At 44.8% G+C, this 19,872-nt stretch overlaps 1 protein-coding gene across 1 annotated transcript in view; it reads right to left on the minus strand.

Moving 5' to 3' along the window:
- CCDC33 (coiled-coil domain containing 33) overlaps nt 1-19,872 on the minus strand; it is a 119,694-nt gene that overhangs the window by 5,607 nt on the left and 94,215 nt on the right.

The following is a 19,872-nucleotide window of genomic DNA, read 5'->3' on the forward strand; positions in this document are numbered from 1 at the left end:
CAAGGCCCAGAGGGGTGAATAACTTGCTCAGTCACAAAACTGAGAGGCAGAGCCAAGGTCTGAAACCCACAAATGCTGAAACTTGAGTCTGTGTTTTAAAGTGCTGTGCAGTCCTGCTGTGAGCCCCTACATGGAGATATCACAGGATGTTGAGACGTGATACAACAGGCTACTAAAAAGAATTATCAATGTGATCTCCATCTGGGGAAAATATTTATGTCTGACCTTATGTATGCATAGGAGAATTAATGAGCTATATTTACATGTATTTGTTTCATAATTAGAAATTCCCTCTTGCTATTTAGACAAAGTTTTGTAAAGGGAATTTCTTAAATCTAAACAGCACAAGATATAACAGGGACTCAAAACATGAAGCCAGAAAAGTCCATAGAAGGGGAAGAGGTGGGTGAAGTCAGCAGGAGTATGCTAAGCTCTGGTTGATTAGCTTCCCAGAGGCTATGGAGGACTTGCATGTGGGGGTGGGTCTCCTAAATCAGCTAGGGTTCCCAAGTCCCCTGGGAGCAGAGCTCTGCCCCCAACTTCCACCTAGGCCTCATGCTGACTGAGGATATGGCTTGGCTCCCAGCCACTGCCACCAACCAGCTGCAGGGTTGGCTACTGGCTTCTTGGGGAGGGGCTGCTGGACAGCGGGGATTCATCAGACACCACTTGTCACCTGCTGCTATCTAGCCTTCTGGCTGGACTCCCTCTAACCAGTGCCAGTGCTGGGTCCATCTCCCCAGCACCTACCCCAATTGAGTTCCAGGTCTTGGCTCCTCCAGATCTGCCCATCTGGTGTCCTCAGACAGCCCTGTTAATTAGGAGCCAGCCCAGAGACCACACAGGGCTTTGTGGTCAGAGCCCAGCTTGGCCATGACTCACAGAGTGAGCTCAGACAGGACCCTCCCTGTCTGAGCCTCAGATTCCTCATATGGGATAAACACAGGTGCTGCGGAGCTCAGAGTCAGTGTGTGTGCGACAGCTGGCCCAGGGCCTTGCCAGGGCAGGTATGACCTGGAGGTATCCATTCCCATCCCATTTCTGTTCAGTGGCTGCTTTATCAGCAGATCAAACGTCTTCCTCTTTTTCCTGGCTGCCTTACTCATCAATTTGGAGAACTGCTTGGATACTGGATACTATTAAAGTTGAATATATGCAGAGCCTATGATGTAGCAATTGTACTCCTGAGTATACACCCAATAAACATGCAACTATGAATGCACCTAGAAGCAGGGCTAAGAACATTGCTACTAGCCTTATTTGTAATAACCCCAACCTGGACACAACAAAAATGCCCATCACAGTAGAATGGTGAGATAGTTATGCAATGGAATACTACACAACAATAAAAATGAGCCAGCGTCAGCTACGTGAAACCACATGGAGGAATTTCTCAAATATACCGCGTAAGAGAAGCCAAACGCAAAACACCTTCTCTATGATTCCATGTAGATTTGGTTTAAAAATAGACAAACTCAAGCAATAACGTTAGAAGTCAGGATGGGAGATCCATTTGGGGAGGTGATTGGGAGGCACCAGGGAGCTTCAGAGGTGCTGGCAATGCTGTACCTCTTGATCTTTCATTGAGCATTTACTTTGTACTTTGTAATAATTCAACACAGTGAATACATTTATGTTTTGTGCATTGTCTGAATGTGTGCTGTACTTTATATAAACAAATTAAAAACCTTTAATGAATTAAAAAATTTAAAAAGTCCTGGCTTAGTTTTTACTGTTTGGTTAAGTACTGAAAGCCTCCAGACGGCAGCCCTCCTCTGGGGACCCTCTCAATGATGGGCTCTCCTCAGCTCCGAGCTGTGAGTGCTTCTGTGACCCCTGCTCCTAGGCCCTCACTGCAGCCTCTGCACCCTGTGAGGCATCCTCCCAGTCGGATCTGGGGGAGCTGAGCGGATTGAGCGATGCCTCCTTGCAGAGCCTTCTGAGGATGAGCAGGACTGTTCCTTGCCTAGGGCTGGCACGATGCCAGAACATTCTGAGACCCACATTGGTTCAGCTAGCACTGGAACTCAGGTTCTGCTTTAAAACCTGTGCTCTTTGCATTTACTCGATTGAGGAAGGCTGGGGCTTCACCCAGAGGGAAGAAGGATGGCTTGACTTTGACTGAATCTGTCTACGGAAATTAAGGGGCTCTGATGGAGGAGGTGGCCAGTGTAGGTACCAATGTCCATCTGATGTCCTGAGGACCCATTCTGCCTTTTGTCCCTGAGGCCAAAGCTGCCTTGGGGTGAAGATGGAAGAGCATGTTCCCCTGTCTGCTCCTCAAGGAGCCAAACATGCCAGAAGATGTGGGTGTGCAGCTAATCTCGCTGTCTTCACCCGCACCTGGCCCAGCATAGTGTGAAAACAGCAGATTTGAATAAGCCAGCCTGATCCCATTGCTGGCTCATCAGCTTCCTCTTCAAGTGGGCCCTGACCAAGGTACCGGTGGGGGGAGAGAGAGACCAGGCAAGGAAGAACCCTGCTGGATGCTGCAGTCTGGGTACCTTAGTCTATGTGTGTGCGGGTGGAGGGCTGAGAACTCTATAGCTGTGGTTCAGAGTGAGCTCCTGAGGTTTGGATCAGAAGCAAAATCTGAGGCCTGGCATACAAAGTCTCTTACAAACTTCCCCTTCATGCACACTGACCCAGCCCTTCCCCTCCCACACTCTTCTTCCTCCCTTCATACCTCCACTCCTGCATTCCCACAACCTAACCTGTCCTTCTAATCACATGAGGACTGATAGTATGCATGTGTGCGTGTGTGTGTGCATGTGTGTGTGTGCATGTGTGCATGCATGCATGGAGGGAGTTCCAAGGGAAGGGGCCGCCAGCCCCCCTGCCTACCCCGTGAATATGATCACCCCCATTCCCTTTTAGGGCTCATCTGTTCTAGGATTCCATTGTTCTTCATCTCAGCAGTCCTGGGGATGAGCAAAGCTCTGTTCTTACCAACCCCCTTGACAGGCAAAGAAAGCTGAGGCCCAGATAAAATGAGTGTTCTCTCCTCAGGCAGATGGCCCCTGCTGGAGGAAGGGTCATGGCTTCTTCAGGACTCCATCCTTTGGAGATCAGCTCTATAGACCTCCCCCAGGCCCCTATGCCACCCCCAACCTGGCTGCTCTCTGAGCAAGAGGTCTTCCCAGGAGGATGAAAAGGGACCTGGTCCTGGCTTATCCTCCTCAGTCTCCACCATGGCCAGTATCCTCTGTCCATGGGAACAAGAGAGGTAGCAACCTGGCACGCCTGCCCTTCCTCCTCAGTTTTGCCCACCCTCACAGCTGAGTGGAAACCTTGGGCAACACAGCTGGGCTGAGAGGCTGCAGCCTGACCTATCCAAGCAGTCTGGGCTCCTCACTCAGGGCCACACTCTGCGTCACAGTCCAGCCTTGAGAACACACAAGACACCATGTCTCAGATTTCCTGTTATGGTCCTGCCCCTCTGCCTGCTCCTTCCTTCCCTCGGTTCCCAGCCTGTTTGTACCAGCACCTTCTCTAGGGGCACTGACTCTACTTGTGCCTGACCCTGAGTGACCACAGCACCTCTCACCTGCTAACACTCTACGAGGACCCCAGCTCTCAGCAGTGTGCCCAAGGACACAAAGGCAAGTTATAAATCCTAGTGTGGAAGCAGATCCGTAAACACCCAGTCAATCACATTTGCTGAGCACCACTGTGTGCCAGGTCTGTGCCAAGCTGGGACCATGAAGCACAGAGGAGCCCATATGGCCTCTGCCTATAGTGGTCTCACCTCTACACTGAAGAGATGGCAAGAAGTATCTGTAACAGAGGGGATTTCAGAGGAGGCTCTTAACTTATCCTGGTGTCCAGGAAAGCTTCCTGGAGGAGGTGATAATCTGAGCTGACTCTTTGAAGATGAGTAGGTGTTACCCCAGGTGGGGAGAAGGTTCTCTGGGCAGAGAAGACACTGTGGAAGGCAAGGAGGTGAGAGAATGGGTGATGAGGAACAAAGCAAGCATGTTTCTGGAAAGCAGGGTGCAGGGAAGAGGGAGGGGTAGGTGTATGGCTGGAGAGGTATCAGGGAAGACAGAATAGGGCCTTGAAGGTCAGTCTCAGGAGCTTGGACTCTGTCTTGCAGGCCATTGAAAGGCCTAAACTGGGGGCTGGAGGTGCATGTGACAAGATCCCTCTGGATGTTTAACACAGAGAATAAATGAGAGGAGTGGGGGCCAAGAGCAGTGGGCCAGGTGACACACAATGAGACCTGCCCAGGTAAAGGAGGTGGGCATGAAAATGAGGGCAGGAGCTGCAGGAGGGAAAAGAGCGAGAAGGAAGAGGAGGAGAACAGGGAGGTGGAGGAGAAGGAGGAGTATCTAGAGTCTCGTGAGGACATACATGCAGGAAGTGAGGGGTAGAGGTGCTGGTTTGGGGAAGGGCGGGGCATGTTGAGTGTGAGGTGCCTGTGTGGCCTCCAGGTGGGGGTGGCCACAGGCAGTTGATGGTGGTCAAGCTCAGAGATAATCTTAGCTGGAGATTGAAGGGTAGGAAGGCAGCTCTCAAAGATGTGAGCAAAACCTTGGAATGGAGGAGATTTTCCATAGTTAAAGGAAGTGTAGAGTCTGGGATGGGGTTTAAGGACAAAGGGAGAGGTGGTAGTGAGAGAAAGGTCTTCAAGATCAGGGCAATTGTCAGAGAGGAGGGAGGAAAAGGGGCTAAATCAGGCTGGAAAGCAGAGCTTCAGAATGGGGGCACAATGGCCTTCCACTTTGGGTAATAGCACATGGGGTAACATAGAACCCTTGACCCTAGAGATAAGCTAAAAATCTGGATACAAAGTAAAAACTACATTCTTAAAAGTATTAAAGAGCTTGCAAGACAGTGAGGACTTATTGGACGGAGATAAGGGACAGGTGGGGACCCATGTGGTGGGATACTACACAGTAATAAAAAAGAGAAACCACAGCACCAAGCAACCACACAGATGAATCTCACTTATAAAGTTGAGCAAAAGAACCATACACAAAATAATGCACATGGCATGATGTCCTCTAAAGTTAACAACAGGGACCATTAGGCCATCGTGTCAGGGAGGTACACTTAGGTGATGACAGTATAAAGACGCAAACAAGACAGTAAGCTGGCACAGTGGTCATGTCCAGGAGAGGAGGGGTGGGAGGCGCTTCCAGGCACTGGGGACATTTTATTTCTTGACGTAGGTGGTAGTTTCATTTATTTTATAATAACTTGATTGTGTTTTATTTTTATGTTCAATGCAATATTCTCTACATGGGTTATGTTTTACAATTAAAAATGTTTTTTTAAAAAGGAAAGATTTACTTCCAGTCTAGATGGCAAAGTAAGTAAATGCTTTGCTTGCATCTTCCTATGACTACATCAGAATTAGAGAACCACCACCCTTGAGAACCACCTGAAGACTAGCTGAATGAAACTTCTGTAACTAAGGACATAAAGAAGAAGCCACATCAAGGTAGGAGGGAAGATGTGGAACAGGCAGGTCCCACACTTATGGTGTGACAATTAAGAATCGGGAGGTACATCTTGGGTACAGAGGTGCCCCCTGAGGAGAGATGGGTCCCAGCCCCACACTGGGCTCCCTAGCCTGAAGCACCAGTGGCAGAAAGGGGAGTCCCCACAACACCTGGCTGTGAAAACCAAGAGGGATAGCAGCTGAGTAAGACAGAGGGCTACTGGAGTCCCTCTTGAGGGGCTTGTTCACGGACTCACTGGCTCACAAACTCACTCGTTTTAAGTTTGTAGGAAATACAACTCAAAAAGTGCTAGGGACCTATGAAGAGGAACTGAGTTGACTAGTTTCAGGATGGGGGCTGGAGGGGCAGGGGTCAGGGGTCAGGGGTCAGGGATCAGGGGTGAGGGGTCAGGGCAGCTCTCTCCAGGGATGGAAGTGCTAACAGTCTCCATTGCTCCTTTGTTGAACTCTTCCCCTATTCAGCTCACAGGTGCAGGCAGGCACCAAATACGAGCTCTCTGTTAACCTAGCACTATTCCCCTTATTCCAGTGGTTACCTGAGACCTTGTGACACCCAACTTGTGTGCTCAGCCCAAGCCACTTCCAGAAGCTTTTCCACACAATTGGCCTGCCTCAGCATGCATTGCAGACTTTCCTAAAATCTCTCAAAGATCCACAAACCTCAAGCAAGCAATGGCTGGCTTCAGCATGCCCTATACTTCTTGTTAAGTGGCTCCAAGCCAAGCACAAGCAGCAACAGGGCTCAACTTGCATTGTAACTCCCATCAGGTGGCCCCAAGCCTGGCATAAGCTGCAGCAAGTGTTGGCTTGGAACACAGCTTCAACTAAGTGGCAATAAGCCCAGCACAAGTGGTGCCTGGACTCAGTTTATGTTGTGGTGCCTACCACAGTATCCAGGAACAGCACTAGTGACAGCCAGCCCCAGTTTGCAGCATAGCATTTCCCAAACCCTGCACATGTGGGAACCAACTACAGATTACTTTAAAGCTTCCACCAGGTGCCCCCAAGCTAGGCTTACCTTGACCTGTATCAGAACTCCTTCCAAGAGCCTCCAGAACCAACACATCTATTGTCCAGCTTCAGACCACACCCAACCAGCACCACCCAATGCACCACCCAACCAACTCCATAAATTATACACACAGAGGATGGACTTGGCAGGCATCAGAGCCTCACTTAAAGAGACTCCTGCTCCATGAAATGAACCCCCACAAAGCAACTTGTCTGCTGTAGTCATGGCCAGTCCTCCCAGCCAGTCAGCCTGAGGGTTAATATCACTGGCTGATATCCCAATGGAAATCAAGGCCTTACTACAACAGGAGGGCCCACACAGCCCACACAAGCAGCATAGCATCTGGAGCGCCTGAATCAGGTGAACAGGAGACTGCACTGCTGGGTCCCACAGGACACCTAATAGATAAGACCACTCTGCCAAGACTGGGAGATGTAGCAGCTCTACCTAATACATAGAAACACACACAGAGAGACAGGCAAAATGAGGAGACAAAGAAACATGTCCCAAATGAAAGAACAAGACAAAACTCCAGGAAAATAACTAAACAAAATGGAGAAAAGCAATCTATCAGCTACAGAGTTCAAAACACTGGTTACACAGAGATAGAAACCATAAAAAAGGACCAGTCATAAATGAAGAATACAATAACTGAAATGAAGACTACATTAAGGGAATCAACAGCAGATCAAGTGAAGCAGAGGATTGAACCAATGATGTAGAAGACAAGGTAGCAGAAAATACCCAATGAGAACAGCAAAAAGAAAAAATAATCCCAAAACAGGAGAGTTTAAAGGACCCCTGGGACAACATCAAGTGTAGCAATGCACATCATAAGGGTACCAGAAGGAGAAGAGAGAGTGAGAAAGGGATTGAAAACCTATTTGAAGAAATAATGATCAAAACTTACCAAACTTCTCAAAGGAAATAGACATAAAAGTCTAGGAAACACAGAGGGTCCCAACAAAATGAACCCAAAGAGGCCCACACCAAGACACATAACAATTAAAATGCCAAAGATTAAAGACAAAGAGAATCTTAAAAGTAGCAAGAGAAAGCAGTTAGTTATGTACAAGGGAGCTGCCATAAGACTGTCAGATAGGCTCTGGTTGAGTAGCTCAGTTGGTTAGAGCAGCGAACTGATACACCAAGGTTGTGGGTTCGATTCACAGTCAGGGCACATACAAGAATTAACCAAAGAATGCATAAATAACTGGAACAACAAATCTCTCTCCCTCTCTCCTTCTAGTTCTCTCTAAAAATCAATAAAATAATAATAAAAAAGAACTGTTAGGTGATTTCTCAACAGAAACTTTGCTGGCCAGAAGGGATTGGCATGAAATACTCAAAGTAACAAAAATCAAAGACTAACAACCAAGATTATGCTACCCAGGAAGGTTATCATTTAGAATCAAAGGATAAAGAATTTCTGAGGAGAGAGGGAAGATGGCAGCACTGTGATAAGCAGCAGAGCTCCCCCCCCTTCCCCCCCAGCCATGGACTCGATTTACTCCTAAAATACTACATAGCCAGCTTGCAAAAACCAGAGAAACTTACCAGAGTGGACATATTGCCAGTAGGGAGCACTGAAGAAACATCATAGAGTCTGGTAAGAGAGGGGGGTGTAGAAAGGGGGAGTCCCCCCTGAAGCCTGTGCTGGACTGTGAGCCCCGAGGCTTGGAGGCTGCAAAGTTCCCTCCCCTCGGGAGTGTGAACCAGCATCCAAAAGTGGGGATCTCACACCTGGAGCGCAGGAGAGAAGAAGGAGCACCCAGCTCAGAGGGCAGAGGGACCCAGGGGAGTGGTGAGTCCACGAGGAGGGGTACAGTGCCTTCCTAGGAAACAAAGCTTCTAATGGTGGACCGGAGTCTAATGCTCAGGGGACTGACCATAAGAAAGACCGTCCCAAAGCGTGTGGCACCCGAGTAGTAAGGGACCAGATGTCTGCACTGAGCAGCCACACACAGGGACCCTCTGCCTCCCTGTAAGGCACTGTGTTGAGCCCCAAAAAGCTTTTAATCTGTGAGGTGCGGGGAAGGTGAGGAGAGCCCTCCCGCCCTGAGCTCTCTGTGTGGAGAGGCTGGGATTTGTGACAAGCCCTGAGGGGCACCGTGGTGGCACATGGAGCCGCCCCAGCTTTGCTGAGACCAGCAGTGCAGGGGAGCTGTGTGGAGCTGATTTTGGATCCCCTCCGGCTGGGTGCCTTGGCACATGGGCAGCTGGATCTTTCAGGACAGACTCTCTGCTTATGTGTTGAGAAATTTTGAGTTTTTGATCACTGAACTGGCTCCCACCTTCCCCAGTGTGCACAAGGCAGACAGACCAGCAGAAGCTGGGATTTGAGTCTGCAGAGTAGACTGTTTGAGGGGCATGCCTGGTGTGACCAGTCAACCAGAGCTGGGAAGGGAGGGGCGCAGCATGCCTGCATTTCCTGCAGCCTGGGAGCACCACCCAACAGGAAAGGGGCTGGTCCAGATCACTGAGACCCCAGACACACCGGCAGTTCACAGTCCTGAAGGGGAAGGGAGAACAGCTCACAGGAGGGCATTACAAGGATAAGACACTAAGGGACTGTTGTTTGGGAGCTGGAGGAAAAGCTGAAACCCCTGCTGGGGGCTGGACAGACAAGGGACTCACTGGAAGGTTTTTTTAATTGAACCCACTGAGCCCAGGCTGCTGAAACGGCCCGTACAGAAAAGGCAGCAGGAGGAAATCAATCTGAAACGGCAGCAGGTCAGTGCATGGGGAACTAGAATCAGAGGACAGGGTAGGGACTGAGGAGCTGGCTGTGGAGCAGAGACTAACTCCCACACAGTGAGTGCCTGACAGTGAAACCTCTAAATAAGGGGAGTGATACCCTGAGCTACACTAACTGTCCAGCACCCTAAAGACTGAACAGAAGACTCTGGAGTAAGACTAGGCAACTACAAAGTTGCAAAATAGCTGACAAGGGGTGGTGGTCCACGGAGAGTCTCAGATCAACCATCTACCTACAAGTTTACTGCTTTCCTCTAGAGTTTCCCCCAAATCTCTAATTGGACACCCCCCCCTTCCTGGGATTTATCTCTCTCTCTCTCCTCTTGATCCATTAGCATAACTTCTTCTTCTTCTTCTTCTTCTTCTTCTTCTTCTTCTTCTTCTTCTTCTTCTTCTTCTTCTTCTTCTTCTTCTTCTTCTTCTTCTTTTCCTTCTGCATCCCCTTCTTCTTATCCTTCTTTCTTTTGTTTTCCTCCCTTCTGTCTTCCTATCTTTTTGTTCGATTGTTAGTTTCTCTTATTCTCTTTATTGTATTTTTATTTTTTCATTTTCAACCATTATCCTATTCCTATTCTCTCCCTTAATTTTTTGCTGGCCCTTCTTTTAGAATCTTTTCTTTGCTTCTGTTATCTCCCAGTAGCTTTTCTATTTTTTACACTTTAGTTTATTATTATTATTTTCTAAATTTTTGTCACTATTAACAACAATATACTTCTCTCTCTCTAAGCTTTACTTTTCTTTCTCTCTTTTTTTTAAAGCTTTTTTTACCCTTTAGAATTTGTGTTCTCCCTTCACTCTCCCAGTTCTGTTTTCACTGGGTTGTCATCATTGTGACTGTCAAGATATTTTGTAAGATATGTTTCCTGGAAGTTTAGTTGTGTATTGTCCTGCCTTGCCAGCACCCATACAACAGCTTACATGACAACGCTGGGGCTGAGACACACAGTTAGCCAACCCGAGAGGAGAGTCCTCCCAAGGACTGGTCAACAACACTCTAGATCCAACCACAACAGAAAAAGTGAAAGAACCCACAAAAGGGACACCCACAAAAGGGACATGCCTAGAGCAAAGAGCTCAGAAGTATAAGGAAAACACACCTCTGGGCTCCATTGGTCTCACAATACAAAATCCCACATCGCAAGACTGGGGGACAGCAAATATATCTAATATATAGATACAAACACTAAGACCTATCAAAATGGGGAGACAAAGAAACAACCCCCAAATCAAAGAAAAGGAAAAAATCACCAGAAAAAGACTTTGATGAAGCAGAATTAAGCAAGTTATCAGAAAGAGAGTTCAGAGTAATGATTATAAAGATGCTCAAGGAAATTAATGAGAAAAACAAGGCACTAGGTGATAAGATCAAGGATCTTAGTGAAAACATGAAAAAATAGATACATAACATAAACAAAACTCAGACAGATATAAAGAATGCTGTATCAGATATCAAGAATGCACTGGAAGGAATTAAAAGCAGGCTCAATGAAGCAGAGCATAGAATAAGTGACTTAGAAGACAAAGTACAAAAAGTCACTCCATAAGAGCAGCAAAAAGAAAAAAACACTTAAAAAGCATAAGGACAGTCTAAGAAAGCTTTGGGACGACATAAAGCAAAAGAACATTCACATTATAGGAATGCCAAAGGGGGAGGAAAGAGAGCAAGGGATAGAGAACTTGGTGGAGGAAATAATGACAGAAAACTTCCCTATGCTGGCGAGGGAGAAAGCCACACAAGTTCAGGAAGCACAGAGGGTTCCAAACAAGAGGGATCCAAAGAGACCCACTGCAAGACACATCATAATTAAAATGGCAAATGTCAAGGACAAAGAGAGAATATTAAGGGCTGCAAGACAGAGACAAGCAGTGATCTGCAAGGGAACCCCCATAAGGCTGACAGCTGATCTCTTAACAGAAACCCTTCAGGCCAGAAGGGAGTGGCATGAAATTCTCAAATTAATGAAAAGCAAGAACATGCAACCAAGATTGCCTTATCCAGTAAGGTTATCATTTAAAATTGAAGGTGAAATAAAGAGCTTCACAGACAAAAAAGGCTAAAGAAGTTCAGTACCACCAAACCAGCATTGCAAGAAATGCTAAAAGGACTGCTCTAAGAAAAAGGAATAGCAAGAGAAAGGTACATCAGCATAAAGGGGAAAAATGGCATTAAACAAGTTTATATCAATAGTAACCTTAAATGTAAACGGAATAAATGTTGCAATCAAGAGACATAGAGTAGCTGAATGGATAAGAAAACAGGGCCCAAATATATATCAACAAGAGACCCACCTGAGAGCAAAAGATTCACACAGGCTAAAAGTGAAGAGATGGAATAAAATATTCCATGCAAATGGAAAGGAAAAGAAAGCTGGAGTAGCAATACTTATTTCTGACAAAATAGACTTCAAAATAAAGACCTTAACAAGAAATAAAGGTGATCACTACATAATACTAAAGGGATCAATCCAACAGGAGGAAATAACCCTTATAAACATTTATGTACCCAATATAGGAGCACCTGAATATATAAAAAAATTTCTTGGTGGACTTTAAGGGGGGGATTGACAGCAACACAATCATAGTGGGGGACTTTAACACCCCACTGTCAGCATTAGAGCATTAGATAGATCATCAAGACAAAAAATCAACAAGGAAACACAGACCTTAAATGACTCACTAGACGTAGTGGGTTTAATTGACATTTATAGAACATTTCATCCCAAAGCAGCAGAATACACATTCTTCTCAAGTGCACATGGAACATTCTCAAAAATAGATCACATGTTAGGGCACAAGACAAGTCTCTACAAATTCAAGAAGATTGAAATCATATCAAGCATCTTCTCAGATCACAATGTCATGAAACTAGAAATCAACTACTATAAAAAACCTCAAAAATATTCAAACACATGCAAGCTAAATAGGATGCTATTAAACAATGAATGGGTTACCAAGGAGATCAAGGAAGAAATCAAACACTTCATGGAAAGTAACAAAAATGAACAGACAACAACCCAAAATCTATGGGACATGGTGAAAACAGTCCTGAGAGGAAAATTCATAGCATTACAGGCCTATCTCAGGAAACAAGAAAAAAAGGTCTAATGAACCATCTAACACAACAACTAAAAGGACTGGAAAGAGAACAGGAAGAAAAGCCCCAAGGAAGTAGAAGGAAGGAAATAATAAAAATCAGGGCAGAAATTAATGACATAGAAAGTGAAAAACAATACAAAAAATCAATGAAACCAAGAGCTGGTTCTTTGAAAAGATAAATAAGATTGATGCATCTTTAGCCAGACTCATCAAGAAACAAAGAGAGAGGACCCAAGTAAATAAAATCAGAAATGAAAGAGGCGATATAACAACTGACCCAACAGAAATACAAAGGATAGTAAGAAAATACTATGAACAACTATATGCCAACAAACTGGACAACATGTGTGAAATGGACAAATTCCTAGAAGCATACAACCTTCCAAAGCTGAATCAAGAAGAGGCAGAAAACCTGATTAAGCCGATAACAACTAATGAAATTGAAGTAGTAATAAAAAACCTCCTAGCAAACAAACATCCTGGACCAGAAGAATTTACAGATGAGTTTTACCAACCATTCAAAGAAGAATTAATACCTATTCTATTCAAACTATTCCAGAAAATTCAAGAGAAGAGAAAACTCCCAAACTCTTTTCATGAGGCCAGCATCATCCTAATCCCAAAACCAAACAAAGACACTACAAAGAAAAGAAAATTACAGGCCAATATCTCTGATGAACATAGATGCTAAAATCCTCACTAAAATACTAGCAAACCGGATCCAGGAATACATTAAAAAGATCATACATCATGACCAGTGGGATTTATTTCAGGGATGCAAGGCTGGTATAACATCTGCAAATCAATAAATATGATACACCACATAAACAAAATGAAGGACAAAAATCATATGATCATATCAATAGACGCAGAAAAAGCATTTGACAAAATCCAGCACCCATTTCTGATAAAAACTCTCAGCAAAGTGGGAGTAGAGGGTTCATACCTCAACATAATAAAGGCCATATATGACAGACCTACAGCCAACATCACATTCAATGGGCAAAAACTAAAACCATTTCCCTTAAAAACAGGAACAAGACAGGGATGTCCCCTTTCACCACTCTTATTCAACATAGTACTGGAAGTCCTTGCCATAGCCATCAGACAGGAAGAAAACATAAAAGGTATCCAAATTGGAAAGGAGGAAGTAAAACTGTCATTATTTGCAGATGACATGATACTGTACATAGAAAACCCTAAAGACTCCATCAAAGTACTACTAGATTTGATAAATGAATTTGGCAAGGTAGCTGGACACAAAATCAACATCTGGAAATCAATGGCATTCTTTTACACCAACAATGAACTTTCAGAGAGAGAAACTAAAAAAACAATACCATTTACCATTGCAACTAAAAAATAAGATACCTAGAAATAAACTTAACCAAGGATGTAAAAGACCTGTACTCAGAAAACTACGTGACACTGAAAAAAGAAATAGAGGAAGATATAAACAAGTGGAAGAATATATGCTCATGGATTGGAATAATTAATATCATTAAAATGTCCATATTACCCAAAGCAATTTATAAATTCAATGCAATTCTTATTAAAACACCAACAGCATATTTCATAGACCTAGAACAAACATTTCAAAAATTTATGTGAAACCAAAAAAGACCCCAAATAGCTGCAGACATCTTGAGAAAAAAGAACAGAGTGGGAGGGATCACATTACCAGATTTCAAACTATATTACAAAGCCATTGTAATCAACACGGTGTGGTATTGGTACAACAACAGGCATATAGATCAATGGAACAGAACAGAGTCCCCAGAAATAGACCCAAGCCATTATGGTCAGTTAATATTTGACAAAGGAGGCAAGAGTATCCAATGGAGTAAGGACAGTCTCTTCAATAAGTGGTGCTGGGAAAATTGGACAGGTACATGCAAAAAAATGAAACTAGACCACCAACTTTCACCATACACAAAAATAAACTCAAAATGGATAAAAGACTTAAGTGTAAGTCATGAAACCATAAAAATCCTGGAAGAAAACATAGGCAGTAAAATCACAGACATCCCATGTAGTGGACTTTTCACTGATACATCTCCTAGGGCAAGAGAAAGAAAAGAAAACATAAACATATGGGACTACATCAAACTAAAAAGCTTCTGCACAACAAAAGAAAACAGCCTCAAAATACAAAGGAATCCCATGGTCTGTGAAAACATATTTGCCAAGGATGTATCTGATAAGGGGCTAATTCCCAAAGTGTACAAAGAACTCATAGCACTCAGCAAGAGGAAGACAAACGACCCAATTAAGAAATGGGCAAAGGACTTAAATAGACACTTCTCCAAAGAGGACATACGGATGGCCAAGAGACAGATGAGAAAATGTTCAACATTGCTAATCATCAGAGAGATGCAAATTAAAACCACAATGAGGTATCACTTCCCACCTGTCAGAATGGCTGCCATCAACAAATCAACAAACAACATGTGCTGGGGAGGGTGTGGAGAAAGGGGAACCCTAGTACACTGCTGGTGGGAATGCAGACTGGGGCAACCACTATGGAAAACAGTATGGAGGTTCCTCAGAAAATTAAAAATGGAGCTGCCACCTGACCCAGTGATTCCACTTCTAGGAATGTATCCTAAGAATCCTGAAACACTAATCAGAAAGAATATATGTACCCCTATGTTCATAGCAGCACAGTTTACAATAGCTAAGATCTGGAAACAGCCCAAGTGCCCATCAGTAGATGAGTGGATAAAAAAGCTGTGGGACATTTACACCGTGGAATACTACGCAGCTGTAAATAAGAAGAATCTCGTACCCTTTGGGACAGTATGGATGGACCTGGAGAAAATTATACTAAATGAAATAAGCCAGGCAGAGACAGAGAAACATCACATGATCTTGCTTATACGAGGAATCTAAAGAACTTAATAAACTGATGAACAGAATAGATTCAATGATGTGGAAGCATAGATCACACTGACAAATGTCTGAGGGAGAGAAGAGGGTGGGTGGGTGGAGGGGGAGAGAGTAACCAAAGAATTTATATGCATATATGCACAACCCAAGGACATGGAAAATGGTGGGGAGAGGGACTGGGGAGGGGTGGAACGGGTCATTGGGGAGAAAAAGGGACATCTGTAATATTTTAAACAAAAATAAAATTCAAAAAAATACCAATGGCATTTTTCACAGAACTAGAATAAATAATCCTAAAGTTTATATGGAACCACAGACCCCCAATAGCCAAAGCAATCTTGAGAAAGAACAAAGTTGGCGGTATCACACTACCCAATATTCAACTATATACTATAAGCCTATAGAAATCCAAACAGCATGGTACTGGTATAAAAACAGACACATACATCAATGGAACAGAATTGAGAACCCAGAATAAACACGTTTATATGGTCAATCGATATATGATAAAGGAGGCAATGGGGTAAAGACAGCCTATTCAATAAATGATGTTGGAAAAACTGGACGAATGCGTGTAAAAAATTGAAACTTTCTTATACCATATACAAAACAGAACTCAAAGTGGATTAAAGACTTAAATGTAAGACCTGCAAACAAAACCTCCAGAAAAAAAACATAGGCAGTAAATTCTTTGACTTTGCTCTTTTTTGGATATGTCTCCTTGGACAAGGGAAACAAAAGAAAAATAAACAAATGGGATTACATCAAACTAAAACGTTCTTTTTTTATTTTCTTTTTTTCTATCACCATTTATTCCCCCCTTCCACTTCTACCCACCCTTGAAATCACCAATTGTTGTCTGTGTTCATGAGTTCTTTCCCTTTTTTGCTCAATCCCTCCACTCAAACTAAAAAATTTGTGCACAGTAAAGGAAACTATCAACAAAATGGAAAGACATCTTACTGAATGAAAGAAGATATGCACCAATAATACATCTGATAAGGGGGTTAATATCTAAAATATATAAGGAATTCATACAACTTAACACCAAAACAAACAAACAAAAACAACAAAACCCCACAAACAATCCTATTTAAAAATGGGCAGAGGGCCTGAAGAGACATTTCTTCAATAAGAGCATTCAGATGGCCAATAGACATATGAAAAGATGCTCAACAACATTATCATCAGGGAAGCGCAAATTAAAACCACAGTGAGATACTACCTCATACCTGTCAGAATGGCTATCATCAATAAATCAACAAGCAACAACTGTTGACAAGGATGTGGAGAAAAGGGAACCTCCATGCATGCTAGTGGGAACGAAAATTGCTGCAGCCACTATGGAAAACAGTATGGAGGTTCCTCAAAAAATTAAAAATAGAGCTACCAAACCCCTGCCCGGTAGCTCAGTTGTTTAGTCATGATGCACTAAGGTTGTGGTTTGGATCCCTGGTCAGGGCACATGCAAGAATCGACCAATGAATGAATAAATGGGTGGTGGAAAAACAAATTTCTCTCTCTCCCTCTCTTCTCTCTCTCTCTCCCATCAATTAAAAAAAAAAAAAAGAACTGCCTATAACCCAGCAATTCCATCTCTGTGTATATATCCAAAGAAATCCAAAACACTAATTCAAAAAGATATATGCACACCGCTGCCCGTGTTTATTGCAGTATTAGTTACAATAGCCAAGACATGGAAGCTATGTAAGTGTCCATTGATAGACAAATGGAGAAAGAAGATTTTGTACAGGTACATAATGGAATATTACTCAGCCATAAAAAAGAATGAAATCTTGTCATTTGCAATAACATGGATGGATCTAGAAGGTATTATGTTGAGTGAAATACATCAGACAGAGAAAGACAAATGCTATATGACTTCACTTATATGTGGAGTCTAAAAATAAAAACAAACAAACAAACAAACCAGAAATAATCTCATAGATACATAGAATAAATTGATGGTTGCCAGATGGGGTAGAGGGTAGGGGGCTAAGTGAAAAGGTGAAAGTATTAAAAAGTACAAATTGCCAGTTATAAAAATAGTTATGGGAATGTAAAGTTCAGCATAGGAAATATAGTCAATAATATTGTAATAACTATGTACGGTGTCAGATGGGGACTAGATTTATCGGGATGATTACTTTTAAGTTACATAAATGTCTAATCACTCTGTTATACATCTGTACAACATAATATAATATTGTATTGTCAACTGTAATTGAAAAAAAGTTTTAAGAAAATAAAAAGAAAAGAGGAGAGGTTTAATAGCTTCCAAATCTGCAGAGGGAGCCTCTGGGTGTTGTCTCAAGAAGGTGGCTCTTGGTGACTTTGGCCAGCGCTCTGAATACCAAGGTGCAGGAGAGAGAGGACTGAGGGGGACAGTGAGGTTGTGAAGGGACAGAGATAGCTGGGGAAGGGGGGAGAGGATTTTCTGAAGAATGAGGACACTAGCAGGGAGGGGTGTACACGGAGGGCGGGCTGGAGTGGGGAGGGGCTTCACTCTCCTGGGGAAAGAAGGAGGCCTGAGCGCCAGGCAGGTGTAGGCAGGCGTCTGGATCAGAGGCGGTGTGGGTGCCAGGGCTCTCTAGGGGGTGGAGTGGGTGCAGTGGGTAGGTGGCGAAGCTGAGCCAGGGCAGAGCATTTGCTGGGTCGGGTGCACATCCTTTCCTCGTTACCCTTCGCTGGGCAGCCATCCAACCTGAGTCCCCTGGCTGGCAGGCCCAGGATACCTGCCCTGTGATTTGCCTTCACAGCCGGCAGAGGGCAGGCACCTTCCATAGATGCTTGGGCTTCACTGCATAGCAGGAATAAGGCTAGCCCTAGAGCCTCACAGCTCATAATGGGGGTGGGGGTGGGGGTGGGGCTGCTCGCTTAGGGGATTGTTTTGCTGACCAGCTGCAGGCAAATATGTCTTCCCTACAGACAATCAAGACTGCCTTCCCACACCTCCTGTCCCCAAGCTCCCAGCTCTGAGGTTCTGATGGGTGCTCTCAGCTGAGAATCACCTATGGAGTCTAGAGAGGTGAGGTGACTTTCCCGAAGTCACACAGCAAATTCTGAACCTAAATTGGGTCCTCTGTCATGAGCCAACACCAGGGAAAATGATGGGGTTGAGTGGGGAGGGGAAGGGCTTGGGACAAGAGCCATTGCAAAACTCTGAGATGACGTCATCCGAAAGAACACCTGCACAGCAGCGGACACCTGAGGCTCACCTCTGTGCACAAAGACAATTGAGAGGGACTTGGAAGCAGCTTTGAAAGTGTAACAAACACACACATACATCAACCAAAGCCTAAATCTTTGCAAATTAGACAAGATTCTTCAATCCACCAAGCAAGACACAGTATGGACGCTCAGCCCAGGTAGGGCCTGTAGGGGTCCTGGGGCCCAATGGCACCAGCTCCCTTTGTTGAATGCCCACAATGGCCAGGCCCAGGACACTTGTCTCTAATCTAAGCAATGAGTCTGCAAGGGAGCCTTTTCATTCTAGTTTTCTGAGGAGGAAGCTGAGGCTCAGAGCAGGAAGGGCTAGATTATTCATTCAAGGCCACCCCACTTCCATGGGCAGAGCTGCAGTTCTACGTGGGTCTCTCTGGGTGTAGGTGAGGGCATGTGCTATTAGAGATCCTACACTGACAAGCTTGGGTTGGGGGCAGGGAGCTATGGTCTCCAAGGGGACGGGGTAAGGTGCTATCCTGCCCTTGACCTTTTCCTTGCACCATGAACTGGGACTATTTTTCCTGGGCAAGGTGTCTGCTAGGGGAGGGAAGTTACACAAAGTGCCCAGGCCCATCCAGCACCCTTCCAGCTGTGAGGTGCTCTTTGGGCCCAGAGGGGCTACCTTTCAGAGTCAGGGATTGAAAGACTCCTGTCCCCTTGGGCCTGGCCAGGCCTGTTTCTTGGTGCCCTTGGGCCCCTACCCAGTTCTACTCAGGACATGTCTCTGTCCCTGAGAAACCAACAAATAATGTAATGTATCCACTCTCCCTCAGGAATTTCTTCTGCCTAGGAACATCCCCTGGTTGAAGGAAGTGCCCAGGCAGCAGGGTGGCCAGGCCCCCTCCCACTGCTCCTGGTTAACTGGTCTGATCTCTGCAGCTTTCTCCTTGAAGCAGGCCTTCTAGTTCTCTGTTTCCCTTATGGTTGGGCTTTTTTTGTGCTGCCTCAAAATACAGGCTTCCTCTCTGGTAGATGAAAGATGGATGAAAATGCTGTGTTACTTCTTTTACCGAGAGGTGGGTTCTCATTCGCCTCCCCTGTAACTGAACCGGCCTTAGAGACTTGCAGAATGCAGCGTTGTGATGTCCTGGGACTTCTGAGGCCAGACCATCAGAAGCCTCGCATCTGCACCTTTCCTCCTGGAATATTTGCTGTTTGCCCCAGGGAAGAAGCCTCCCTACCCTGAGACTGCCATGCTGTGAGGAAGCCCAAGTGACAGTGTGGGAGACAGCCATGTCCACCTACCCACAGCTGCTCCAGCCCCTGCCCTGAAGGTCTGCTCAGCTGAGGCTCCACCAGACCTCCGTGCTGTGCCTCGGCTGAGCTCCTGACCCACAGAACTAGCTAGGATAATAAATGTAAAATGATGGCCCTAAGGCACACAGTTTTGGGGTGGTTTGTTATGCTGCAGTAGATAACTAGAACA

This window comes from Miniopterus natalensis, chromosome 1 (genome assembly GCF_054644295.1).
Source record: "Miniopterus natalensis isolate mMinNat1 chromosome 1, mMinNat1.hap1, whole genome shotgun sequence".
Taxonomy (NCBI): domain Eukaryota; kingdom Metazoa; phylum Chordata; class Mammalia; order Chiroptera; family Miniopteridae; genus Miniopterus; species Miniopterus natalensis.